At 37.7% G+C, this 27,549-nt stretch overlaps 1 protein-coding gene across 14 annotated transcripts in view; it reads right to left on the bottom strand.

Annotated features, from left to right (window-relative positions):
• Window positions 1–27,549, bottom strand: part of MYT1L (myelin transcription factor 1 like) — a 327,282-nt gene that overhangs the window by 192,008 nt on the left and 107,725 nt on the right. For all 14 annotated transcript variants that reach the window (XM_027690164.1, XM_027690166.1, XM_027690165.1 and 11 more), the window contains one exon: window positions 24,146–24,260. The gene's annotated coding sequence lies outside the window, so the exon portion shown is untranslated. The remainder of the gene's footprint in view (window positions 1–24,145; window positions 24,261–27,549) is intronic.

Here is a 27,549-nt window from a genome sequence, read left to right as displayed (position 1 = left end):
CCAGTTGGTGATTTCCCCTTCTCTTTGTTAGTCTACTTCCATCAGTCTGTATATAAAAGAGGAGTGGAGAAATCTGGGCAGAAAGCAATAAAAGAGTTTTCAACTAAGATACTTGGATTCTGGAACAGTTATCAACCTGCCCCCCTATAACTACATGTCCAGTTATGAAGATGCATTGGTCTTTGTACTAATGGTTTAGGTCCAGTGGCAAACAGTGTGGTGGGAAGGAATCCTGGGAACACCCTCTGACATATTACAAACAATACATCATTTAAGCTGCTTATCTGAAATCCATACTGTGGATCTGATGGAGGGATTTAGGACCAGGGAAGACATGAGGATGCAGAAGCAAACTGACAACTAACTAATTTCTACTACTTTTAACCATAGCGAAGGAAGGAGCTGAAGTTCATAATCTTTAAGAAAGAAGAGTGAAATACAATGCTAAGAATAAGCTGATCAATATTAAATGACATGCTGCTTGGCATGGATGAATCTCTTCCTTTAGACCACAACAAGAAAACCTAATTCCTAATTTTGTTTTTGAATACATAGCAGTGATCTGTGAGCACAAGCCATGAAGCAGGACTACATCTGGAATGTCATATCACATGGATGGATAAAAGGCTGTGATTTTGTCCTATAGACATTGCTGGGAGGGAAGTGGGGCAAAACCTAAGAGTAGTCCTTTTCATGAAGAGCAGAGTGTGATCCAGACACCTATTCCAGACCACATCTTACAGCATTGCAGATTGCAAGCTGTTCTCAAACCACTGATAAAAAAAAAGGAAATAACATATTTTTCTATAATTTTAGTACAGTTTCTTCATGTATAACCAGCTATCTTCAGTTTTTGAGGTGGTCTGCAAATGGAGAAAGCAACATTTAAAAAAATTAAAAAGTATTAATTTTTGTTTGTCTACAAACAACTGACAAGCTACCAAAGTATGAAGAAAACTACTGAAAAACTTGTGTTTGAACTGATTAAATGTCATGTACCAATACTTCTTAGTACTTTGGAATAAAATTATAACTGCTACATGGCAGATTTGTGTTGTACAAAGCAAGGTATTGTACCAAAACAATGATATTTACGAAACTAGAAAGCTAAAAATGTTTCTGCTCTTTCTGAATCCACTGTAAAAACATAGGTATGGCAAATGGTCTATAAAAATAACAAGACATATCTAGCAATAGAAATTACATATTTTAACAGAAAATTAACCTGCTCTTCACCACTGCTATGATCACAAAGCCATAGCCATCTATGCCTTGCCTGAGAATAATCAATGCCATTAGAGAACTGGTGACATACCAGAATTTATGAACTATAAGTAACACATTAAGTGAAAAGTAAATGTATTCCAGGTTAGCACAACAGATGTGTAACTCAGACTGACTGCCACACTCAGGGAATTCCCTAAGTGACCTCTCTGACTTTTCTGATCTCATTCAACTAGAATAAATAACAGGGATTTGCCTTTCTCCTCTACAGCTTACAGCTAAGAGAAATATATATCTTTGGTCATCCAGCGAAGCACTTTAAGAGGAAAATCCAAAATGCCTTAGAGCCTAAAGAGCAAAAAATCCAGATGGTTGAACACTGAAAATATTGCCCTAACAACTTTAGAAATGAAACTCGCTTTATTTTTTAACAACCAAAGGCTAAGTCTCTGACAATTATTTTTTTTAAATTACCTACAACTAACATGTTTTAATATTGAATCTGAAAATCAAAAGATAGATGAAGGAAATCAAAGCTGCAGCTGAAAGACATGAAGCAGCACTAAACTTTTCACAATTCCCTGCAAGTTCTAGAACTTTTATTGTGCTTTTTTTGTTGCTTCTTGTATTCAAATAACACAAACCTCCTGATCAGAATAAAACTCAGAGCTGACGGCAAATCCCATATCTGAGTGGCTCTAGAAACCATCCCCAGTTCTTACTGTCTCCTGGCAGCAGCAGCTTTTTGTGTGTCTGGCTGCAGCACTGTTCTTCTTGCTTTGATACAGGTCATTAGGCCAAGTCTTCTGTTGTAACTATCACTGAAATGGCAGCCCCCAGGGATTACTCTGGTGCCAAATTCAGATCAGGGGAGTAAAAAAACACATTTTCAGACCTATTAAAAAGCTGATTTTAAACTCCCTGTTCAAATATAGATTCTGATAGTGGTCCAGATCCTGCACCCTGATTGTGTCGAGACAGAATCCAATGACAGGATTGCAGCTAAAATTCATTTTCCTGCAGGTACTCAATATTTCTTCTGAATAACCCTGAAATGACAATACTTTGTATGCATATTCTATATTTTGTCTGAGGAATTCAAAAGAGTGTTATAAACATCCAGGGGCACATCCTTCTCTCTCTGCAGTAGTTAGAGAGCCTCCCCAGCTGAACATCTAACACAGAGACTAAAGAGGGCACTAATCTGTGGAGTGAGGCGCTCAGCACAACCCTGCACAATGAGGTGGAAAACAGAAACCCCTGTCAATAAAATAGAAGCTGTGGAAGTTCATGCAATTTTGGATCTACAGAATAAGAGCTGCCAACCTCTTTTTACAAAAATAATTTGTCTGGTCACCCAGCCCTCCTTTTGGGCTTGTCTGTGCACATCCAGGACTGTAACAAACCCTAGCTCTTTTGCCCATGCTCCAAACTGGCAAAACACAAAGCAGATTTGGTCAGGCTTTAATTAGCTCAGGTAGAAGATTGTGCTAACAAAGCCCTAAGAGAGGTGGGCCAGACCTGGCTGACATCCACTCAGTCTGGACACCAAAGAGAGTGAGCTTCACCATGCAGGCTGGTACTTGAGCTTGATGTGGAAAATGGATTCACCATCTAAGTACTATGCAGAAATGATACACTCATTATGTAGATTAAAAAAGCAGAATTGCAGTGTTAAAAGAAAACAAGTGCTGACAGTGACAGACCTGACCTAGAACCCGATATGTGAATACTGCTAATAGGTAATCAGCTAATAGGTGACCACAGTCTAATGACTCATAATCACCTGAACTCCAGGTCCATTTTCTTATCCTTATGGGGTGCTACGAAGACAGCTCCCTTCCAAAAAGAGACTGGTTTCTGCCCCATTACATGTGACTTCTAAGTACTAAGGTGGGAACAGACAAATTTACAACGTTTCCTTCTGTGTGTGTCAGTAGCGAAAGAATTCTTTTGTGTAGCCAGCAGAACTCCTGGTTGGCTAACTCAGTGCCTACAGCTTAGTGCTGCATAAAAGTTGTGCTCCTAATTGCCTTCTCATTTCAGCTAATTCTTTGCAGCATGAGCTAACCGGGTGAGGAGCCAATTTTCACAGGGTTTTACATGGTTTTCCATGCCGCAGAGCTACAAACTATGCTCTAATTGAATTAAACACTTAAGTGTGCTCCTAAATGTGTAAAGAATACAGCCCCCCAAGAAACAGGAATAGATATTGATATGTAAGCTTGAAACCTCTTTAGTAATAATACCTACAGTTTTGATTTGTTTTTTTTAATTGGCAGTGGTTTTTTTCGGTTGCTTGGTTGACTGTGTTGGGGTTTCCTTTGTGTAGTGGTTTGAACCAGGTTTTCCCCCTGAAACTAAGAAAGTGGTAACCCCCAGGGGGTGGTGACCCTTGGGGCTTGACCAATCAGTGCTCCTGCAAAATATAAACATATCTCTGGAGACCGAAAAGGAAGCAGTAGTACTTGGGAGAAGAAGAGGTGGCCATGTTGTAGAGGCCACGAGGAGAAGGGGCTCCGGCCCCTTAGGGGGCTTTGCCCCCCCCAGCCCCCGGTTGGGGGGCTGCAGGGACTCAGAACTGGGCTGAGTGCCTGTGGCTAAGAGCTGGGAGAATTTCTCCCGGTAGGCAGCCTTGGGAGACGCTGGGAGCAGACGGAGCAGCAGTAGACACAGCAGCGTCCGAAGAGCAGTGGCAAAGAGCCAACTGATAAGGACCAAAAGGAGCAGCAGAAGCCGGTATGCTGCATGGAAGACACAGAGATGTCTGAAGAGAAGGAAGAAGCAGCAGCAGGAGTAGAACCGAGCCAGCAGCAGGAACTGAGTTTTGGAGGGTAAGAACTGGACAAACCAAAACCCCCAAACTCACTAGAGACCCCTCCGAGAAAGAGGAGGGGGTGGTGGACTGAGAGGAGTCCTAAAGTGCAATATGCACTGCTGAGAGGAGCTAGGAAGCTCATGGCCTCCTGAGAGATAAGCCAGGACGGCCGAAGGAATGTGTGTGTGTGGGGGGTGACCTTGGCCCCCCCTGCTCCAGCTTCAGAGAAGCTGGCAGCCATCTTTGAGGCAGAGCATGGGAGCTCTGCACAGGGGCTTGATTTCCCCTGAGGATACCAGACCGTCACGGAGACCCCGGTGCTTCGTGATATGACCATGGTGTAGCGGCCGTGTCTGGGGTTACGCAGCCCATGGAAAGACCCCTTGTTTGGAGACGGGGGCCGAGAGAGACTTGGAAACCTCCCTCGTGTGTGCTGGCAGAGAGCCAGCAACTGTTTCTGGTGGAAGAGAAGAAGAGAGCCTGCTGCCTAGAGAGGAAGACCTGCTGCTCACAGACTGGAAGGGGTCTTTTCTTCTTCTTCTCTCCTGGACTTTTATTTGGAGAGAGAAGAGATTTGGCCCATTGTAAATATTACTGTCATGGTAGAGATAGATATAGAGTTAAGATTGTTTGTAATGTATTATAGTATTTATTTATGTGTATAGTCTTTGTAATATATTCCTTCCCCCCATATTGAGTCTCGTGTTTTTGTCTGGAAAACCCATCTCACATGGGGTTGAGATGTGGGTGGGGGGCTAGGAATCAGAATTGGATTTTGGGCCTGCTGAAACCATGACACTTTGTTACAGAGATTTTGAATAGTAACTCCTGTCTGGGGCTTTGAAAGATACAAATAACTAACTGTTTTTCAATAATTTGTATTAAATAAGCATATAGAGGGCAATAAGCAGATTTCAAAAGATGCCATTTGGGTTTTATGACAGTTACAGTATTACAGTACCAGTGTGGTTACCAAATTACAGCAGTAATTACGTATTGAGAATGTATGTGGTCCTACACTGTTACTTAAAATTAACACTAAAGCTAGTTTGGTCCTTCCTTTCAGGACTGCTGTATAGAGTTTGTAATACACCCCAGAAATTTATTCCAAGAAAAGATAATAAGGATGTGGACTCGCACACATGAATACACACAAGCAGAGACAAAGTGAATGAATAAAGCACAGTGGATATAATTTAATTTTACTTCCCATTGTTTTTTACGTTATTATTCTTTGAAAGGAAAAAAAAATAGTGAGACAAATTAAAAGTAAAAATTTTACAGATCTCATAAAATTTCACATCAGTACAAAAATATTATTGGAAAGTAAACTAAAATGTAGGAGAATAAGGGGGGAAACTAATGGGACTTTTAAGCACTAAATGTATAAAAAAATCTAGTTTATGTGGAGCATTAAAGTCAGCCTGAATTATTAAGAGAAACTCCCTTTGTGTCCCCAGGTGCTTTACAATGTCTGTGTAGTCTATATCAAAAGTTCTGGATGCTTTGTGCTAGAATCACATTCATTGATGAAGCACAAATTTAAGACGACGGGCAAAAGAGGTCTGTGTGACTGGGGATTGATAATGGTCCACAGGGCTGTTCACCTTCATGTTACTGGTTCAAATCAAACCCAGCTGAAGTAACAGTTAGAAGCTGTTGAGGTCTGAGAGCTGTTCAGTGGCCCATGTGAAATGAATGCAACAATTGTTATCAGTATCCTGTGGACTAGCAGTCAAATCACAACACTTACTCCTGCCTATTTTTTAGGGTGACTCTTTAGACTTCAACAAAGAGGGAAAAAAAAAAAAGCCCTGGGAATAGCATCTTAACAGTCTATCTTCTCTGCAAGCAGTAAATACCGCAAGCTTAAGGGCATTTACATTTACTACCGAACAGTTATTTATATTGCAATAGCACCAGTGGACCTTAACTGCAATCAGTATGAGCTATGAGCACAGGAAAAGAGGTGACTCCCTCTTCAAAAAAATAGGTATTATGCTTATGAGAAAGGACAGAAGGACAAAATCAACCCTGTGGATTGCATTTATGCTTAATGGCAATCCCGTGCCCCAGCCATGCCACACTGAAGGAAGGCTTTTCAGCATGCCACTGTTCCAGGTGCTACAGTTTCAACAGACTACTTTATGCTCACACTAAAGGTATCAGCAAGTGATTTTAAAAGCAAATACTCACAACCAGGGCATTTTCTTACATCATTGGTATGATTATAATAAATTCTACTGCAGATTTGAAATATTTTCTCAAGACCATGTAAGGTCTTGAAAACAGACTTTATTAATGGAAAGCTTCAACTTCTATTTCTATTAAGAGTGCAACAGAATTTCGTCTCTGCTGCTTTGCAGTAACACACCAGATAATCTGCAGATCAGTACAGCCACTCTGATCACCTTTACTCTGAAAGAGATAAAGCTGTAAAACCTCAATGTCAGATAAGAGAACAACACTCAAATCGGAGGAAAACCCAGAGAACATTTTTACAGAAAAAAGGCTACTAAAGGTCACATAGAGTATGGCTAAAACAGAAAGTACCATAAAACACCTCTGATGAGTTTTAATAAAAGTCAGTGGATAAAAATTAAAATACAAAAATTAAAAAAAAGTAATTTGGAGGCTTGTAAAACTTAAAGAAAAATAAATGTTCATTTATTTAACATTCTTGGTTTGCTTTGTGATAGTTTTATCACTCAAGTCATACTGCCCTTCTCATTACTCATATGTTTTGGGGCATTTTTAAGAAAAAAGAAAAGACTTCAAAATTATGTTAGGGGAGTTTAACTCATTATTTTCATTGTGTTCTCATCTCAATTCTCAGATGCTTTTTGAAATTAAAACCTTTTCAAAATAAAAACAGTTTGGAGACTGAATTCATGGCCTTCCTCTTTACCCTTACTCTCTCATCTTTCCCACAGTCAACTGTCTATCCCACCAATCAACACAATATGCTTAAACTATGACACAAATTTGTTCTGAGCGCTTCTGTTTCAGCAGCTTCATTGACTTCTGAGCTTGGAAACATTTTGCCTTTCTACCGTATTACTGGTAAAAATGTTGACTTTGTTAAGCTTGTTTTTCAGCCTCAGAAGCATATTTAATCTTGTGATAAAGAGCAAGCACACCAGGTGAGCAGCATGCAGATTTTCAAGATCCTGTTTGCCTTAGGTGGAGAGCGAATTTTTAGCACTGATTTAATATGGCAACATGAAACCAAGTTTATAGAATCAATAAGTATCTGTCAAAATACAAAAACCCAAAGCAAAGGATCTATCCCTACTTTCCCTTGTTGTGCAACTATGTACGGTGACACCAAGCTAAATTCAAAGATAACAGAAATGGTGGATAAACTAACACACATTTTTACATGCTGAGTGCAGCAGAAAGGCAAGGATGAAATTAAAAAATAAAACTCAACGGTGAAAGTTAAAACTTATGAAGTGGATTTCCTGAGATGGGTTTGCCTACTGTAACTTTTCCACCTTTTACCTCAATCTCTTATATAAACTGCCCCATATTCAAACATACTTAAACCACAATTCACCCGCTCTTTTATGTTAGTTGCACATATAATTACTTTTATTGTTATATTGCCAAAGGTTTCTAGCTAAAAACTGCATGGGCATTATGCCAGGTCCTTAGAATGTATATTGTGATACATAGTGTAGATACACCATAAGAGAACTTCAACAGATTTACTATTATGAGATTAAGAACCACAGCTTAGATGTGTTGGGAAGAAAGAAATCTGAAACATTTATACATAACCTTCATAGGAGAATCTGAAGAGGTCTGAGTCAAAAGTAACATCTGCATTAGTAGCCCGGCAGAAAAGATGGGGATTGAGAAAACAAGCAGTAAGGAGGGACTAAGAGGGAAGCCCTTTTTTAATCATGCCTGTCTTGAGCTGTTATTATAATATCTGGAGTACAGAAATAAATCTGTGTCAGCAGCACAGACATCATTGCATTTATTTGTGGATAGGACTGTAGAGGTGATGTGTAAAAGGAAAGGGACATGGATCAAAACTAAAAATCCTTAGGATTTTAGAGAAGTCAGATCACGAAGCTTAAAAGGATGAATTAAATTAATGGTTAAGGATTAGGGGGAAAATGAGCAAAGAATGGAGCCAAAGATACAAACTATGATGAGATTTAAAGAGATCAAAACTGACAATGTGAAACGAGGAGGAGCTGGCTAAGAGAGAATCATTAGGATATTTGGTGAGAGTGGTTTCAGCTAACAAGACAGTCTGAAGCCAATTGGGAGGGGTTTACAACATGCTTTGAACACAACAGCATGTGAATGCACAAATAACAAATCTTGGAGCAGTAGTGGGAAGTAACAGAGAGGTAAATAGTCCAGATGGTTTTCTAAGGATTGGGAATAATAATGACTAATATCCCTTGGATTACAAAAGGAAGAAGCTAGAGAGACATGGTCAAGAGAAAAACAGGAGAAAATGACAGCAAGTGTAAGAGAGGTCAGGAATTAGGGTGAAAAAGGATCACTGAGGAAAAAGAGAAGAGTTAGAGAAGAACATATGAGAAGTATCTACATCTGCATCAAAAGACCAGTAGAACAGAAGCATATTTAGCTAGCTGTATAAAAACAATACCCAAAAAATCACAACAAAGGTGGGACAGGGTACAGAAAGAGTCTGGGGAACCTGGAATCTCTGTCCTTGGAGACATTGAAAGCTGCACGAAGGTTCAAGCAACTGGATCTACCTTTGAAGATGGCTCTGCTTTGAGAAAGAGGGAGGACTAGATGACCTTCAGAGATCTGTTCCAATCTGAATTCCTGTGTGATTCTGTGTAAGAAGGACAGAAGAGGGGTAGATAGCCTGAAGAGTTGGAATAATCGTTTCACAGTTTAACAGTTCGGATGTATGTGAAGAAATCATCAGGATGTCAATACAGCTTGATGTATAATATGGGCCCTTAGAAGGTAATTTCACATCTGAAAGTGCAGTAAGTATCTAGTGTTATTTCCAGGAGTTTTTATATATAAGCCTCAGCAATGGAGATGAGATTTCCTATATAAGCAGTTTAGAAGTCTGGCCCTTTATAAAATCCCAGTCAATACTATACATATCTTAAAGAACATGAATCATCTTTGAAATCTGACCTCAAGATATCAAGCTAAGTGGATCCAAACTGAAAACTAAAGGAAACTGAAAGGAAAACTAGATATAAGTAACTATTTAATAGCTATATTTCCTATCAAAATTCTCTCTAATCATGCTTTAACGGTCAATATTAAGTAAGAGAAATATGAATAGGTCGGAATCCTTTTACCATAGTTGAAAGCAATATATTTCTGGAAGTCTCTGATCTTCCAAGTATAATAGAATTTTTTATGAACATAAAACATTCTTATGTTAATGACCACACCAAAACTTCAGAGCCTTTTGCCTCTCTGGAAAAGAGATAAATAGGGCAAATCTTTCATCAAGATTAGATACACTTAATATTTGACATCAGAGAGATGTACAATGGGCCATGTGTGTAGATCAAAATCCCAGACACTATCAGGATTTTGGAAGATTATGAGAAAAGAAGCATGACAGCAATGCCAGAAGTGTGCTATAACAGAATGTTAGATTTCCAGGTTAGCTAACACTATTCTTCTTCCAAGGAAAGAACAGATGCAGGAGAAGACCTGAATTTCTAAAGACATTTTTGCTGGTAAATTATACCTTACCTATCTATGCTGCCAATCAAAATACATGTTCTGAAGTTTCAATGTAAATGGCTAAAAGCATAAAACAGAGACAAAGATTCCTGACTATGCAGAAGAAGAGAGTAAAAATCACAACTTTGGTGTAGGACCTTTTCTGCAGAACTTTCATACAGTTAGGAGCAGTTTAGGGGTCACTCTAATCTTTTCCAGCTCTAATCTTTCCCAGTTGCTCGCAGCTGTCGCAGGACTATTGTTCCTTGGTCATACAATGAGTATATTCCCTACCAATTATTAACGCCAGGTAAATGTCATAGAAAGAGTAATTGGAAGCAACTTTGTGCATCCCAATGCATATCTGGCTGGAATATAATGTGTTCTTTTTGTAAACTGAAAAGTTGGGTTCTTTCAAAACATTAAAAAAAAAATAAAGTCACCCTTTATAATCTTTAGGAACCACTGGTAGAGTTTCACTGAAAGTTTGCAGCAAGTTTTACTACTGAATATGCAAAAATATGTATTTCTCAGAGGTATCTTGTAAAATAAAAAGGTCTCTAAGTAACATAACCATGAAAATTAAGTGGCACGTGACCTTAATCAAATTGGCAAGCATAGGTGTAGTAAAATGCTCTCTTACACATTCTGTATCAAAAACACAATCAAAGTTGCTTATTTAGGTAACAAAAAGCTGATTTTCTGATGTTAACATCATCTGCCTTTAAAGCCTCAAGAATCAGTGCACAACTCCAGTTGTACAAGAAACTTTTCACCAAACCATGCTGAAAAAAGAACGTTTGCTTCTGAAAGGTTTACCTAAGTACGTAGGATCATTTAGATTAGAAAAGACCTTTAAGATCACTGAGTCCAGTATTAGCACAGCACTACCAAGTCCACCACTAAACCGTGTCCCTAAATCCCTCATCTACACATCTTTTAAATATCTCCAGGAATGGTGACTTAACCACTTCCCTGGGCACCTAGTTATAGAAAAGAAGGCAGGTACTGTATGAAAAATGCTTTCAGTAGAACACAAGCCTTCTGACTGAGGATAATACTCTATTTGTATCAATGTGTATTCCATTTTACTTTTCCCAATTTTAGCTTGGTTTGTGCTTAAGTACTCATTATGCATGACTCAAACAGAAACAACACAGGTAAGAATGTTGCACATCATTAGGGAGTGTAAACTCAGTCATGATGGACAAAGCTCCAAGCATCCTAAAGCTTCTTTGAGAATTGGAAATAGATTCCTGTCTTTCAGTTTTCAGGAAATGAAACAGTTTTCTGATCTTAGATATCCTTGGCACTGATAAATAGAGTAGTCACTGAGGGACTTTTCACATAAGTAAGGTTGTGAATCAGGCTCATCATTCTTAATTTAAAAACATCACTTTCCAGATTAAGACCAGATGAGCAGAAAATTCACCCTGTTTTTAATTAAAAACGTAAAAGTATGAACTAGAACGTTTGTCAGCACAAAAAAGATTCTGTAAGATATTATTTCTATTTGAATACAATAAAATCCCTTTCCCTTGTAATTAGACTCTATTTCAAGAATGTCATCAATGTGTCATGTCTGAAATCCAGAAACCACAAAAGGTCCTTTTTTTATCTCTGCATTTAACACACAGGTTTGCACTAATCTGGTGGGAGGACGGCATTTACTAGCTCCAGTAAAATTCATGATACTTCTACACTGATCATATTCCTGGTCCACATCTACATTTTAAGCCATGATTTGTTAAGAAATACAGCCAGAATGAAACTTTGGCCCATCTTCCTGAACTGTATATGAAGTAGACTGATTTTGCACATCTTGTGTTTATTTTTTTTAGAGAAAAGTTTAGTCTTGGTTTTTATTTTTCTGATTATTCATCTTCTTGACCACCAGCTCATAGCAGCTGGGATCTACAAAATTCCAACTTCCTGGAGAAGAAAGGGATCAATGTTGCTTTTTCCTTGTTGTCCAGCGTGACCTAGCATGGATAGACCCTTAGCTCTACAAAATGGTCTGAGCTATTCATCATGCCATTTTAGTCAATATTTAAGACCAGTGTGAACTAGGAACTGCTCAATGTTCTCAAAGCTGAGTGAGGTGGTCGTGGTGTCAAGGCTGTAATTGATCTGGGCTTTACAAACTTTTGGTCTTAAGCCTTCGTAGGAAAATCAGTGAACTTTGATAGCACATACACCTGCATCATTATCCTTTGTGTGAGCTGGAATCTGGCCATGGTATTTTATACAGGTCTTGCAGCAAAGAAAAGAGACTCAACTCACTTCCACAGTGGTTGAATTCTGCTGTTTGAATAATTTTTCTGCAGAAGACAGATAGATCTTCCCACAATAGAATTAATTTGGAAATACTTTTAGAACATCTCAGCATAGGCAGCTATGGTATATGTCCCTAAATACACAAACCTGCGCAACAAAGCAGTGATTACAAGTAGTATTAACAGAGCTCACATTTGCCTTGGGCTACCCCAACTATGAAGACAAACAGGACATTATAAAGCATAATGAGTACAGGCATGGTCAATGCCCAGCTCAGTTCCTCTCTGTTACAACTAAGCTCTTCTTAACTCCACAAATTATTCTTCCTATAGCGCCCCCCCACCCTGCTACCAAAACCCAGCCACAGAAACCTACTACACTGAGTTAAGAACACGTCCTTCAGATCAAAGAGCTACTTCACCCAACTCAGAGATTCCTGATGGCAAAAAAAAATCTATATACTTTCTTCTCCATAGAGTAGTTATATATTTGTACTATATTTCCATTCATCTTCTCATTGGTACATGCAGTCTCGACACCTCACTACCTTCATGCAGCCCAAAAGTCCCTTTACACTGACTTGGGGCACACAGTTCAAAGAAGATGGAAGTTGCTGTTAGTAATGGGCAAATTTAACGTAAAAGAGCAAGGTAGAGGGAATTCTGGAGGAACAGGAGCCATGCTGAAATATGAACAGAAGTGAGTAGCTGTGAGAAGCTAAAAGGTAACATAAACCACGAAAGCATGAGTATCACTTGAGAGGAGGGGGAGACAATAAAGCAATGGTTAGAACTGTGCAAACAAAGGAAGGTTTGCAAAAATTTGGTTGTCCTAGGTTTAAAACTTTCCGATCCATCAATCATACTGCTCATATGAGACATACTATCAGTAGTACACTACTCACATATTACAGGACTCATACGAGCCATACTACTACACTAGGTTGAGTATAATTAATTTTTTCCTTCTTTCTATGGTATCTATGAAGCAATTACTTTAATATCTGAGGCAGTGTTATTCCTATTTTATTGATAAGGAACTGTCACAGAGAGACAAGAATGGAGAGAAGATGTAAGCGAGGCAGGAAACTGAGGACAAATCTCCCATATTTATTCTAATAAATCTAACCACCATTATTGTCTTCCCCACATCCAATATCCTTTCTGTCATTTAAAATACTCCCCACAGACTCCATTATAAAGTTTAGGCTGCTATGCCATTTTTTTCCCTGATTCTTTTATTGATCATGTGCTCTTCCAAGTTTCTTGCCAGGAGAAGAATAAGGCATCAAGATGACAAAGCAAAGTGCAATGGAGTGAAAGAGCCAGAAGCTGTGGAAGAAGAGGGCAGTATTGTGAGGCTTACAAGAAACTGTGTATTTTGAAAGCATGAAAATTAAGTACAATAATTAGTCAATGCAAAGTGAGTATTTCCCACTGCTACCTAGTTTCCTTTCACATGGAATACCACTTTCACAAGAAGATATTAGCTCAGTCCCTCTTGAAGCTGGCAACAATTTCTAGAAATACTTCAAAAATTATGCAAAGTTTTACAACTTATGCAGGACAGAAGTAAATCCACCACTATCTGATATTTTAAATTCAAGATCGAATAACGAGTAGGCCTTCTTCAGCTAAAGAACAATTTAAGTGTATGCAGATAAAATTATCCAGCCTGTGTTAAGCAAGATATGACACCAGATAAACCAGTGATACCTTCTAGATTCAAATTGTATACAAGTGTGCAATAAGTAAACTGAATAGTATCTGACACTGTATAATTTCCATAGATTGATATTGCAGCATTTTTCTACATAGGTTCTGTCCAAGTTGTTACATTACATTAACATTCTGTTGAGGGGTGAAGATATTAACCTGCCCAGCTGTTACTGGGACATGTCAAGACATGCATCTGTAACTCCAATAATCATTAGGTTTCATGTCAGTGCTGAATTCTAGGGTTGTATCCATGCAACACCCCAAAAATCTAGTTTCATCTAGCAGAAACTGGATGGATTCAAGATATGATCAGATAAAGTTTGACTAGCCATGGAGAGAAAAAGCCAAAATGCCTAAGTAAGTAGAAGCAGATGTGCTATTTATCCAGCAGGAACAGAAAGGTTTGCCTGGACTAGAGTCAGGTCTTGAATATCAGTCATGGGTTCATCACCTCTGTCTCCTGTATTTAGATTTAAGTCCAAATTTTGAGCAAAGAAATGAAACTCATGCAATGTTGTCCTAGAGCAAACAGAGGCTTTGCTCTCAAATTTACAATGACATTTACATGAATAGAGTTCTATCAGTTCCCTACTGTCCAAAGGAAAACGAAGCAGCAGATAGGAAGGACAGAGGAAGATCCAACATTTCATGGCAGTATTTGGAACAGGAGTGCAAAGAGAGAAGCAATAGATGGTTGAAGGTACAGAAACTGAAAACAGAGCTTAACAATGGAGTTCTGACTGGAGAGCCAGTGGGAATGAGAAAGATGTACATAAGCCTGGGGATCCAACTGTGGCGGAATGAGGGATGAAGACATACAGACGTTTCTACTGACTGTAGAAAGGCATTGAAGACAGGAGGTGAAGAACAAGTACTTGGAACATGCTTGCAGTAAAAAAAGAACATGGGACAAGAAGCCAGTGGAGCAGTGAGAAATAGGACTGTCCTGCTAAAGACACAGGATTGGGGTACACCCTGAGTTATAACAGAATGAATAGGGTCACTGAGAATTGATCAGAGAATCAATAATAACTAAAAACCCCTTTGGGGACTTTTGGGAACCAAATTTCAGTTTATCACGATTCCTGTACCATCAGTAAATATCTGTGGAGTCTGACGGTAATGAAAATAAGTATCTTTTATCTTATTCCTCCAGCAGTAGTTTTCACAGAATATTATTCTATGCAACTAGTTTAATAGAAGAATGGTACAATATGCTGTGGGGGATTCTAAGGTTCCAAGTATCTCCTAATTCACGTGGGGGTTAAGATACTCTTATGAGTTTCTATTTTTAAAATTGTGTGTACTCTTTATCTTTCCCTCTGTCTATCTCTCTCTCTCTCTCTTTCTCACACAGACACATTTTCAAAATAACTTCTTTAACACGACCAAGTCAAGGATAAAGATACTTGAAGTGCCAGGTTACCTATATAACCAATTTTTCCCCCATTTTGTGAATGGGTATCATGATGAAGACTAATGTCATGACTCATATACCACTGTTCCCAGAACACACCTGCCTCACACAGTGCACAAGATGGCCTTGCTGTAAGGATGAATTAGAACTGTGTACTGAAGAAGGTTCATTTAATGAAGAATTTTGAAGCAACACACTAAAAAAATGGGACAGCATTTTAAGATGAGCTAGAATGGTCAAATTAATTGGATGTTGGCCTACAAAGTGGGATTCTATCTTTTCTTGACATAAAGTAGTAATTCAAAACAGCTTTTTTACAGTTGTCACTAGAAGCATATTCTTCACTTTCTATGTAACTCACTGAGATGAGGTATTTGGGTTTGCAGAAGTGATGAACGTTCAGAAACATAGCTGGAGACAGGAAAACCTGAGTTGGAAAAGTTCCATGTGACAGTAATGAGTCAAGGCTTTTGGACCTCAGCACCTCAGGAGTGTCCTGTAGATTAGTGGAACCTTTTCAACAGTCTTCTGGGCCGTGGTTCCCCAGCCATTAATTGGAAATCATATTGTCTAGGAAAATCCCCAAAGGAAATTAATAATAATTAATAACTATGTCTCTAGAGCAGGGCTTACATATTCTGTAGTAAACAAGGTACAGGGCCACACACTGAAAAATACCGCGAAAACAAAATATGGAACAGCTGCTCATTAAGTGACTATCATATATCCTGTGAACTGAATGAGGAAAAGATCTTGTAAGAAAAAACAATATGAGATCATGTAATTAAAGAAGTCTTCACAATGCATATGCATGGGGGAGATTAAATTAATTTGCCTTAACAAAGTTAATTCTGGCACGTATTAGTTTTAGAGTGTTTGGACTCTTTAATGCAGATTTTCCACACATAATAAGAAATAACTGAAGATCCTGCAGAGATCTGATTAAAGGACATATATTAACCATCTGTATTTTATTCATCCAGTTAAAAACAGAATTTACTTTTGACTATTGGATTGAGTTATAACAACTGGAATACTGGAATGGCTATTTCATTGCCAATCATTCCTGTTTTCTACAGAAAGTTTGGATTTTAGACAAAAATTTCTTTTAACATCATAAACAGCAAAAGAAGCAGGTTGAAGTAGAGACCATTTTCTATATACTATGCTACAGCACAGTAGTTCCTGATGCCTACCATTGCCACTTTAATTAATTAAAGTACATGAGTTCAAGAATTTATGACTGATTCTCACAAGAAAAGAGTATATTCAAGTTCCATTAAGTTCAAGAGATGTAAAGCCACAACAGCTATTTTTATAAGCCCTGTTCAAATACATACAAAAGTAAACCAAATAAAATCTTCACCTCCTCTTTTTCATATGGATGTGACTTTGTGAAAAACACAGACTACTATATGGGTAGATATACATGTATATCTGATCAATTAAGTGACTTCCATTTGAAATATTCTGTCCTTTAAGAATGACTATGTCTCTTATACCAGCATATTTAATCAGAGATCATATTTTGCTGTATAAGTTCATTCTCTTGCACTCAAAGACGATTCATCACATTTGTAATACATGGCTACACATTTAAGTTGAACTTCAATTTTAAAGGATGCTTTCTGTTTTTCTTTCTACACTGGCGGCTTACCAGGGCTCAGTTATGTGCCTTGCTGATGAATAGACAGACTGTATAGAAGATTTTGTTTTTCTAATCTCTTAAATAAAGAACATAGAACCAGCTCAGTGGGTACTTCAGAACAGGCACTGTATCCACATGTTCATAAACTTCATAAGGTTAAGTTGCTGTCACTTCCGCATCATTTACTACACCTTACCTTTTAAACTTTGGATTCTTGGCTTTGCATTCATAATTCATAAAAGATAAAGTGCTAGTTACCTTGAAAATAATTTTTCACCCTGAAAATTTTAGCACATGGACACTTCTTTGGATGTCTACAAACTACAGGAATCATCATTCCTCTGCCATAATTGTCAAACTATAACAATTCATCTGCCTTGGGGTAGACCTCATTGCTTCCTCACAAAAGGTTCTTCACCCAGAGGGTGGTTGGGTACTGGAACAGGTTCCCCAGGGAAGTGGTCACGCATTCAAACATGCCAGAGTTTAAGAATTGTTTGGACAATGACCTCAGGCACATGGTGTGATTCCTGGGGCTGTCCTGAGCAGGGCTGGGAGTTGGACTTTGATGATCCCTGTGGGTCCCTTTCAAATCAAAATATTCTATAATTCTATGACAATTACTATCCCTTATTTTTTAGATACTTTTAGGTATACTACACAGTATAGTATACAATCAGCAGTAGCAGATACAGAAAGGGTTACAGTAGCAGAAGGATTTAAAATTTAAATACAATATTTAAAATGCAAATGAAATTTCTCACCTGTTTCTTTAGCTCCTTTTCACCCCTGCATCTGTATTTCGATATCAGGCATAGATTTTATTGCATTGATCTTATTTTACACACCAAACACATAGTACCAATTATTTCAATGATTTTCACAATTTCACAGATTATTTTGCAAGTTCAAGTTTACTTAGCAGAATCCTAGTATTGCCATTTTTAAAGTTAAATGCAGTTGCTGAACCTCAGCCATTTGGATCTTACTTGATCTATAGCCAGTAGTTTTCAGGCTGATCAAATAAACATGTTCCTTAGCTATGAGTCTACTTATACCTTTAATAGTAAGGTCGTAGATTCATAGAAAGGCTTGGGTTGGAAGGGACCTTAGAGATCATCTCATTCCAATCCCCCTGCCATGGGCAGAGTTGCCACCCACTAGACCAGGTTACCCAGAGCCCCCATCCAACCCGGCCTTGAACACTCCCAGAGATGGAGCATCCACAACTTCTCTGGACAACTGATTAAGTGACAAAGTGATTTTACATAAAGTGATTTTACATAAAGTAATTTTACAGCATATGCACTTGAAGATAAAGAACACCTGAATTTACAAATCAATTTTTATTGCTGTTTATGCATTAGAAATTACCATAAACAAGGACAGCTAAATACTATGGCTCTGAAAGACAGGGGAAATGACATACAGATACTTAGTCAACATTTGCATGTGACTTGACCTAATTTCATGTTTTTATCTTTGGAATCCATTATGGTCCTGCTCTCAGTTCTTTTTGAAAAACATGCCATCTATTTAAGTGGCAAAATATAGATTTTGGCTGAAATACATCACTACCTGAACACAGTTAATCTGTTGCAGAGCAGAAATTAGAATACTAGTCTTCTAACTTTCAAGTTTCTTGCTTAATCTCAGACAGTTCTACATACTGTATTTCTGAAGCCTGAGGGATTTTTGCATTTATTTACTGAAGTACATTTGAGATTATTTTTGGCATCTTTACACTGGGTCATGAAACAGCATGTTTTGGCACCTGCTAGCCTCACTAGCAATCTGCTTACTCCAGGCAATTATCCTTGTGCTGCTCCTGGGTATGCATCTGACAAAAGTCTTGCAGGGTTGCGGGGATCTGGAGTTTTGCAAACAATGGGAGAAGAGCAACATATGAAAAATCTGCATTGGTGTTCAAGTGAGTCTTTATTTGTTGATTTTGTATTTTAAATATATAATAAATAATGGTTTTCATTTTTGTATGTGATATTTTATTGATTATGGTTGATACTTCAAGCAAAAACAACCACAATAAAGTAGAGATCTTTTTTGCAAAACTCATTAGTTAGCACTTGAAAATATTCATTGTGGAAACTTTCAGGTATATTTGCAATAACCACGTCATCTACTGAGGCATTTAGTGAAACTCTGGAACTAAGAGTAATGATTATGATGGAGAAACAATTTAAATTAGTCTTGTACTAATATCTTCTCTTGCTACTTGCAGAGGTTTCAAATTGAGAAAAAAGTATCTGGTTCTGAAATTGTTCACGGGGACTAACCAAAACCATAGTGAGATCATGTACACACAGATTATTAGAGGAGACTAGCAAAAAAATGATTCCACTGTGGAACAAGTGGAATAACTGACGATAAATGTATACAAATTACCTATTCACACAAGTCAGTCTACTCAGAGGGCACACTTTAAAGTACTAAGTAGGAGAAAGAGAGGGGGTAACACTTTTTTTTAATTAATCACCTCATAACTATGACAAAGGACGTGCACCCCAGTACAATGAAAGCAGGAGCTCTGAAGAAAAAGGTGCTTCCCAAAGAGCAGGATATTTTCCTCTGACTCTGAACTCTGACTTAGTTCCTATAGACATAAAGTTCATTTCATTTAACTTTAGATATCTGCAACACACACATCAACATCTAAGCTGATCCCTAGGTTTTCTTTATTCTCTCTAGTAAGGAATGTGCTATTCTACAGTCTGATTCATCTGACCTACTTAGATGTCTACCTTCCGAGGAGATGAATCATGCCCTAAAAGTGTCTATTTCTCTCCACTGACTATAGAGGGAGCCTAGCCAAAGATAATTTTGATATAAAAGACATTACATTAGGACAGATAAGTTTCACCCCAGAAGCCATGAAAGTGAGCAAAACAAGAGTGAATGCTATTTTCAGCAATATTTAACTTCTGTATGATTTTGAAATAGAAATCCATCCACAAGGTTATCTGGGGACAATACTACTGAGAGCTGCTGAGCAGGATGAACTGGTCTGTCCCAGGCCTCAGGGAAGCAGCCTCCTACCAAAATGTGCAAGGTGACCATGAAATGGTAGTGTCTACTCCCTCTGCAGCTTCCCAAAAATGTATTTGAAAGAAGAAAGAAAACTTTGAGAGTACACTTGTCTCTTTAAATTTTGTTTGCAATAACATTAATAAGGACATATCACAGAATCATAAGCTGTATTTGTACACAGAAAGGACTGCTGACCTTATAATAATCTCCACATAGCTTTGCCCTCCCACCATGCTTTTAAAAACTCTTTTTAAAACAGTTTCTTTCTAGCTTTGATTGATTAGAAAACATGTACCTTCTGTTGACTTTTAGCTACTTATTGTATAAGAATCTTTGTAGCTTTTATCAACCATATTCCTTTCCTCGGCATTCTTCAGCGCACTGATGAAGGCATTGCCGCACAAAGGTACTTTTGTGCCTCTCCTGTCTCAGTGTATGAAAGTCTTTTTTTTATATGTAGACTTGTTAATAAAATCTTTATTTCTACTGTATAAGAAGCATAGGTCTGACCTAACTCAACCTTGACCCAAACCCTATTTCATCGATGAACTGTTTCTCTGAATCCCACTTGGCTTTCAAATTAGTCTTCTGTGTCTTCCTTGGCTTCAGAAGGAATACTTCAGTTAGAGCAACACATAGTCATTCAACTGGAGTGAAAAAAGGCAAAATGTGCCTATGTGTGCTAAGATTTTTTTTGCCCACCAAAATTTAGTACCCAATATTCATAAAGACAAAAGAATCATTTAAGATCACATAAAAAATCTGGAAACTGGAAACTAATCAAAATCAAGTGACATGATAACCCTTCTTCATAAAATGTTAGAGTAGGAGAAAAGAAGGGATTCAACATCGAGAAGCTGTAATGATCTGGCAAAATTATTTTTTACCTCTTCTAATCCAATTTCTCCAACACTTTCTAAGTGTTTGCTACAAAAATGATCAGCTCTATCATCATCAGATTTCTCTTAAAAAGCATCTTTACTTATGTGGCGTATTCCCCTCAATCCGGGATTGAGATTTATACACACGGCTGCTAGCGCAGTGAAGAGAGACCATGACCTTTCACAGCAGGTTTAATTTGATTTTATAACCCAAACAATTTTCAGGATGATTTAGGGATTAGATATTCTGACAGGCTGAGCTATATATCCAATAAAACAAAAGAATTTTTTTCCTAATTCTTACTGGTGATATTTGTCTGCCCTGGCATTTTTAGCTTTAACATAACTGTTCTCTTTAGCATGCTATCATGAGCAGCAGCTTGTGATCAATCATAGTTGGCCAGCCCATGCAATATAAACAGCCATGCCTGCTCACAGGAGCAGGGATGCTGCCTAGAAACTACAATTTGAAGAGCCTACTGCCTCATTTTTGAAACCATTTAAGTCTAGAGAGAGACAAGGAAAAAGAAATACAGGTTTATGTGATGATTGCTTCTTCTTACATTTACAGTGACAATTTATAAACTGCAAATTTAGCAACATTCGACATTTTGATTGATGAACTTTGCTTTTTCAGAGGGTCATATTAGGAAGACTTACACCACCAAGAGGTAACATGAGCTTGTCACCATCACAGTGTGTTTGTAATACTCTATCTGAATTAGTATAAGGCATTATTTTGCTTTGTGCATCCCTGCCATTCCATCAATATCCTTACATAAGAACCGTATGACAGAGAAGTATACAGAATTCATTTCAGCTAATAAGGGGAGTGAGGATTTCTGACTACTCAATTATTTAAGGCGGGTAACTAAGATACCAGAAATATGGAAGGACACATGATTCTGCTTCAAAAGCAGAGGAAGTACAGTCACAATTGCTGATCCTTAGGTCTTGCTTAATTTTGGTCAATACTTAGCTAAGTGTCTTGCAGGAAATTTGTGGGATAGACAAAACTCATCTTTCCCAACTCTAAGCTAATTCTCCAACTAATGGGTCAGATTTTTCTCATTCCCCGAGGCACCACAGGACAAGCAGAAATAATACAAAGCTGCCTAAGAATAATGTTGCATACCAGGGATTCCTACACTGCCTAATTAGGGTTGCTTTACTATGTCTTTTCACTGCCATGGCAGGGCAAACTGAATATAGCAGCAAATATAAAATCCCTGATCTGTGATACTGTTCTCTATGGGTCTGCATCCTGTAAGGGACCAGATCATTCCTTCAAGATGTAAAATAGCTATAATAAAAATGCTTAAGATGCTGTACCTTTCATTGGGTACAAGATGAAGCTTAATATAAGGCCCAGAATGACGTTTCTACCTTTTATCAGCTGAAGTGAGCAATCCTCATAAAGACCATTCACATAGAGAAATGAGTTTACATGAGGTTTTCTGGGGTTAGTTCCTAAGTTTCAAACCAATTTACTCATCTATAGTATGTACAACTGTTTATATGTCAGCCATGTCAGTATATGGAATGTAAAGATAACAATTAACAAAATTTGTGTACCTGATAAGCCTCTGCAGACAAAAAGAATCAAGCTTTAATTATATTTTATGCAAGCAAAAAGAAAAATAGAAAAATCACATCAGCAAGGTTTAAGGTTAAGCCCTTGCAGCACTGCAAGAGTCAATATGAGAAGTTCTGTTTGTAAAATATCAGATGTAAAGAAGGTAAACATTTCAATTTAGACTCTGGGGCTGTTGGTAACTTCTTATGAGTTTTCTCTCTCTCTTTGTATTGGGGCAGGATTGATAATTTTTTTTTCACCCCTAGGTCTGTGTTCCTTAATTGTCTCATTCTGTAGAAGACTCCACAACAGAATCCACCTAATTTTCTCATGTACATTTTCTCACTTCTCAAACTTCAAAATTATTTTCTTTAGCAGCCCACCAGAAAGGACTACACAGATTTCTCATGACCCTAAACCACAGCACAAGAAGTTCTATGAGCTCAACCTGTCCAGCTGAGAATCCATTTAATCATGCTTTGCATATTCTCATTCCACCTTCACATATTATTTTACCACTTTCTTCTTCCTTTACTTACATTTCAAATTACTATTGCTTTCCAATGTGATATGCTGTGTCTCATCAACTCATTATAGTAGGTTGGTAAAAAATAAATCAGAAGTAAGTTTTCTCCTATATTTAATCCAAACTTTCCCAATAATTAATTAATTACTGTCTAATGTAATTAACTGATTCATGCTTCATCTTATTTTAGCATCAAATTTCTGAGTTTAACTACATTTATAACTGCTGTCCATCATCATCAAAGGGACCAAGTCAGTAGACCAATATATTGTATATGTGTTTCTATCTTATAAATTATTCAGCTTTTAACTCAACTTCTTCCTGACTTTCCTTTGAGGAGTGGGACCTATGATTATTAGCAGAGTTTACTCCCCTATTAAAATAAAATCATTCTGATGTTCTTTTGGGAAAACATAGAGGACCTGCGGGAAAATCATAGCACAATTGTGTCCTGTAATATTAGCTAATAAAGGTCTGTGAAAAATGGCTCCCCAACAGCTGCTCAGCATGGAATCTGATACTAGCCTTCTGAATTTCTGGGCAATGCATAGATTTTCTGAAAAAGAATTCAGTAAAAGAAAAATGATGCAAAAAAAAAAATCTCTGTGATGAACACCAAGGGAACGCCATCTATTTTCTCTATACTCCACATACATGGAATGCAAATGTATCCAGCATTTTGCACAAGTTTGCAAGCAACGCTTAAGAAAAATGCTTTCCTCAAAACTGAAATGGATTTTACCGATACGAGCCTCTGAATTTACTTCATCCACATTTTGTATGCTTACACACTCAATTTATACACTCGTTTTTCATGACAGCATATGAGAACTACTGTTATTGCCTGGAGGTAATAGGATGACACTAGGGGAAGCCACACTTTATGAATAAATATATATACAATGAAATAAATAGCAAGTTTTCCAACCTATCCATCCTGCACACCTGACTCTACTGTTAATGTTTAATGAAATAAAATTTCCTATTATTTACAATTAACTAGTACTACCTTTCTGATTTCACAGTAAAAAGAATTCCAGTGCATCCAGGTCCAAAACAATTCAGGCGGTCATTCCTGTTCTTTGTAACTACAGCAGCAGAATAATATATGCATCATCTAATTTAACTGCAAATGATTCTTTTAGCATGAATTGTCTGTTTAAAGATAATGCACAACAGAACTCTTAACTGCATCCCAGAAGTCGTGCAGCACCAGGAAGATAAGATCACAGTGGTTACCAGGGGTAGCAAATGGGAAAAGCACTACAGGAAATGAACTCTTGTCAATAATCTCAAGAGAGTGCTATATTTAGGTCAATTGTACCTGAAATCGTTTGGTGGGGTAATTGCTCTTTGGTACAGACTCCGCTCTCTGAGCCTGTCAGAGTGCTTGTAGGTCCACTGGATTGGATTCACCAGTTTTCTTCCAGACTCATTTTCTAAAAATAAAGAAAAAAAAAACTTTAATGAAGAATAGTAAGCTTACTAGGAACACAGAAAATCTCTCAAACGTTATTTTAGCTTAAAAATTGCTTTCCATGAATGCATTTATACAAAAACTTGTTCCAACTGGTTGCCCCAGTTTTCTAGAATAGAAATTTGTTCAGTTTTTCAGATTTTTTGTTTGGCCCAGCAAAGACTTTCCAGACCTGTTAAATATCTGAGGTGATTTAAAGCGCTTTTGCTGACCAGTTAATAGTCAATGCAAAATCAGAATTGTTCTTAAATCTTATGATGCGTCCCAGTGCAACATTATTCTGGCTTTAATTCGGGTTGAGTCCTCAACTGATAATACAGCCTATTGCTTAAGATGGTTCATTCATGTATTCAGAGGAATGTGATTATTCAGATTTAGGAATCCAATCTAATGAGATACATGCCGACCCTTTACATCAGCTAGCTGGATTACTACAAGTATCAGAAAAGAGCACCTAGTCCATCTGTCTTATTTCTTAGAAGAAATATAATATTCTGCTTTGATAGCACAAAGTCTCCTGCAGAACTACTCCTTCTTCACATTAAAGAGTCAGTATTAACCAGACGAATTTTAAAGTAAGGAACAGCCTTCTTTAGCAGCTATTCAGCATGCATTTACCTTCTACACAGACAGATAAAGTATCATATCTGTAGTCACTACTCAGTGCTTGTGATTAGCATCTACCATAATTAAAGAAAATGTCATGATGTAACTACTGCTGAAGAACAGACATGTACTTTTTATTAAAAAAAATAAAGGGAATAGGAAACAATACTGAAAGCTACAGTAGGTGCATCAGATATTTTAGCTATTGTTTCTTGTGAAGAACTTCAAATTCAAAGATACTCATTAAACTGAGTAGATGGCAATAACAGACGAAGTGTTAATGGGGCAGCAGTGGAGTGTATCAGGAAAATGAAGAGACCCTGAGGGGCTCACCATGCTGTTTATGCTCAGCTAAATTCAGCAGCATTACCATAAATCCTCTAAAAGATACTGTACTCAATTCCTTATATGCTACTTTTCAGGCAAGGAAATATTCTACAGATTAGAAAATGGGAGCAACAATAAGACTAAAAACTACTTTCTATTAATCATGGCCAGGTTTCGCGAACAAAGATTTGGGAAGGGCTCTACCCACATTTGTTACAAGCGCGCTGGTGGCTAATTAGGCCAATACGAGATAGGCACGACCAGCTCCAAAAGGCACAGCAGAAAGACTCCTTAGGTTGTATATTCTGCAAGACACGATTCTTTCTGCATTGTCTTTTCTCCTCAAGAGTGATCCTGCATGCGTTCTCAAAAGCATCAGCAGCGTTATAGATGGTGTGTCTCCAGACCTCCCAATTGGAGGCCAGAGTAGACCAGTTATGTTGATCAATATGGCCAAGGCTGAGAAACAACATCTCAGCCTTTCTATTAATCAAACTGCACGCAAATACTTAGTGTAATTACTGTCATTTCTTTTTGCAATTTTATAAAAACAAAGCGAGGGTCTTTTAATCTTCAAAATAATGTGTGAATTTATGTGAAAATTTCTGAAAATGTACACAGGAACAGAACCTTCAAAGAACCATCATTTCTCCCATACAATTTTTATAATTTAAGGATCGGGTTTCAATATTAAATTCTCACATACATAGTTCAACTGGCTAAAATAAAGTTACACATAAACCAAATAACTTTTCACGAGATTCCCAAATTCTTGATTTCTAGTTAGTTTTTTAATTTATTTTAAGACAGCATTTTGAGGGAGTAAATTAATCTTTGGAAATATACCTAAACCATAAATTCCAACAATTTACTTCTTAAAAAGAGATATATATGGTTCTGCATGTATCTTTACGGTGACCTTAATGTGCCTTTGATCTTAGAAAAATACTTTTCCTACATAAGGATAGGTGGATTTATTAAGGAGAAAACAGCTGTAACAAGCTGTATAACTTCAACTATAAACACACCTGCAGGTAAGAAATAATTATTTACAGAAGAAAGGTACTAAGAAAACTGTGAAAGGCTTTGCTGCCTATTCCTCTACTTCTGCTTGGCTGGTGCCTCGCCTTTCTTCACGCAGGAGCCGGCGCAGCAGGGCTGGGCTGCAGCACCATGGACAGCAGCCACTCATTCCTGGTGGGACTGACACTAAATGCACGTGTTCTCTATATCCTAATTTGTTGATGAATTTAAAAATCATTTTAAAATTAAAATGATGTTGTTGGGTTTTTTCATTTTTCTCCCAGTGCCATCGTGTTGAGGTCTGCTTACAATTTTTAATTCTCAGATACAGCGAGAATAAACAGATCTGAAAATGAGTTGGTTGTTGAAACATGAAGACAGAGCTAAAGGGGGCGATGATGCTGGCTTTCACTATGCGCTCTTGACCTTCCATGTCAAAACTGATATCCGCAGTTTTTGGGGAATACTGTTTTGCATACATAAATCTCCACATGTGTAGTACCTATTCAGAGACCTGCCTTAATATCAAACACTTGGAAAATGCACATGCAGCCATAGGAAACTTGCTTGCCACTGAGAATACCGTAAAAATTAAGTCCCCACAGTTTTCCACTCAAATTCTAATGATAAAAATGCTTTGTTTCAGGAACCCAAACAAAAAATTCAGTTACCCTTGCAGAAGTAGAAATATAGGGCACTTGTAAGAGGCTAAAGTGCAGGCTCTCTTTACTGCTTAGCACCTAAGAAAAGCACATTTAAAAGACAGATTAAATGTCATGGTCTCTGAGATGCCCCAAGCAATGCACTTCACAGGAGAATGGCAGAAACATGTGGAATGGATACGTTACCCTTATAAGCAGTGGATATTTTAGTAGAAGACAAGAAAATTCCCACAAAAAGGTTACATTCTGAATGATGCTGAGAGCCTGCAATTTTAACAAAGGTCATAATGAGCCCCTGGTTCTTATTATCCCTGAAGGTATGGAACAAAACCTGAACCACTAAAATAAAATCACAAAGAAATGTCCAGCTCTAGCTCAGTTTAATGCAAACACTGCCTGCCTTTAAGAGATTGTGTACTTCCTCCAATCAGCCACAGTGAGAGACAAATTCCAGGCAAAACTTCAAACTAGGCTCGAAAACCATTCCATAGATTCTACAGATTCCTCTCCTGAAACAATTTGGCACCATATTAAAAACAGCATCCTGCAGTCCTCTGAAGAATCCTTAGGGTTGTCCTTCAAGAAGAACAAGGACTGGTTTGATGAAAACAATCAAGAAATCCAAGAATTGTT

Source organism: Neopelma chrysocephalum, unplaced genomic scaffold (genome assembly GCF_003984885.1).
Source record: "Neopelma chrysocephalum unplaced genomic scaffold, ASM398488v2 Primary Assembly neopelma1_80b, whole genome shotgun sequence".
Taxonomy (NCBI): domain Eukaryota; kingdom Metazoa; phylum Chordata; class Aves; order Passeriformes; family Pipridae; genus Neopelma; species Neopelma chrysocephalum.
Note: the sequence above shows the minus strand (reverse complement) of the source record. Positions and strands in the feature narration are given on the sequence as shown.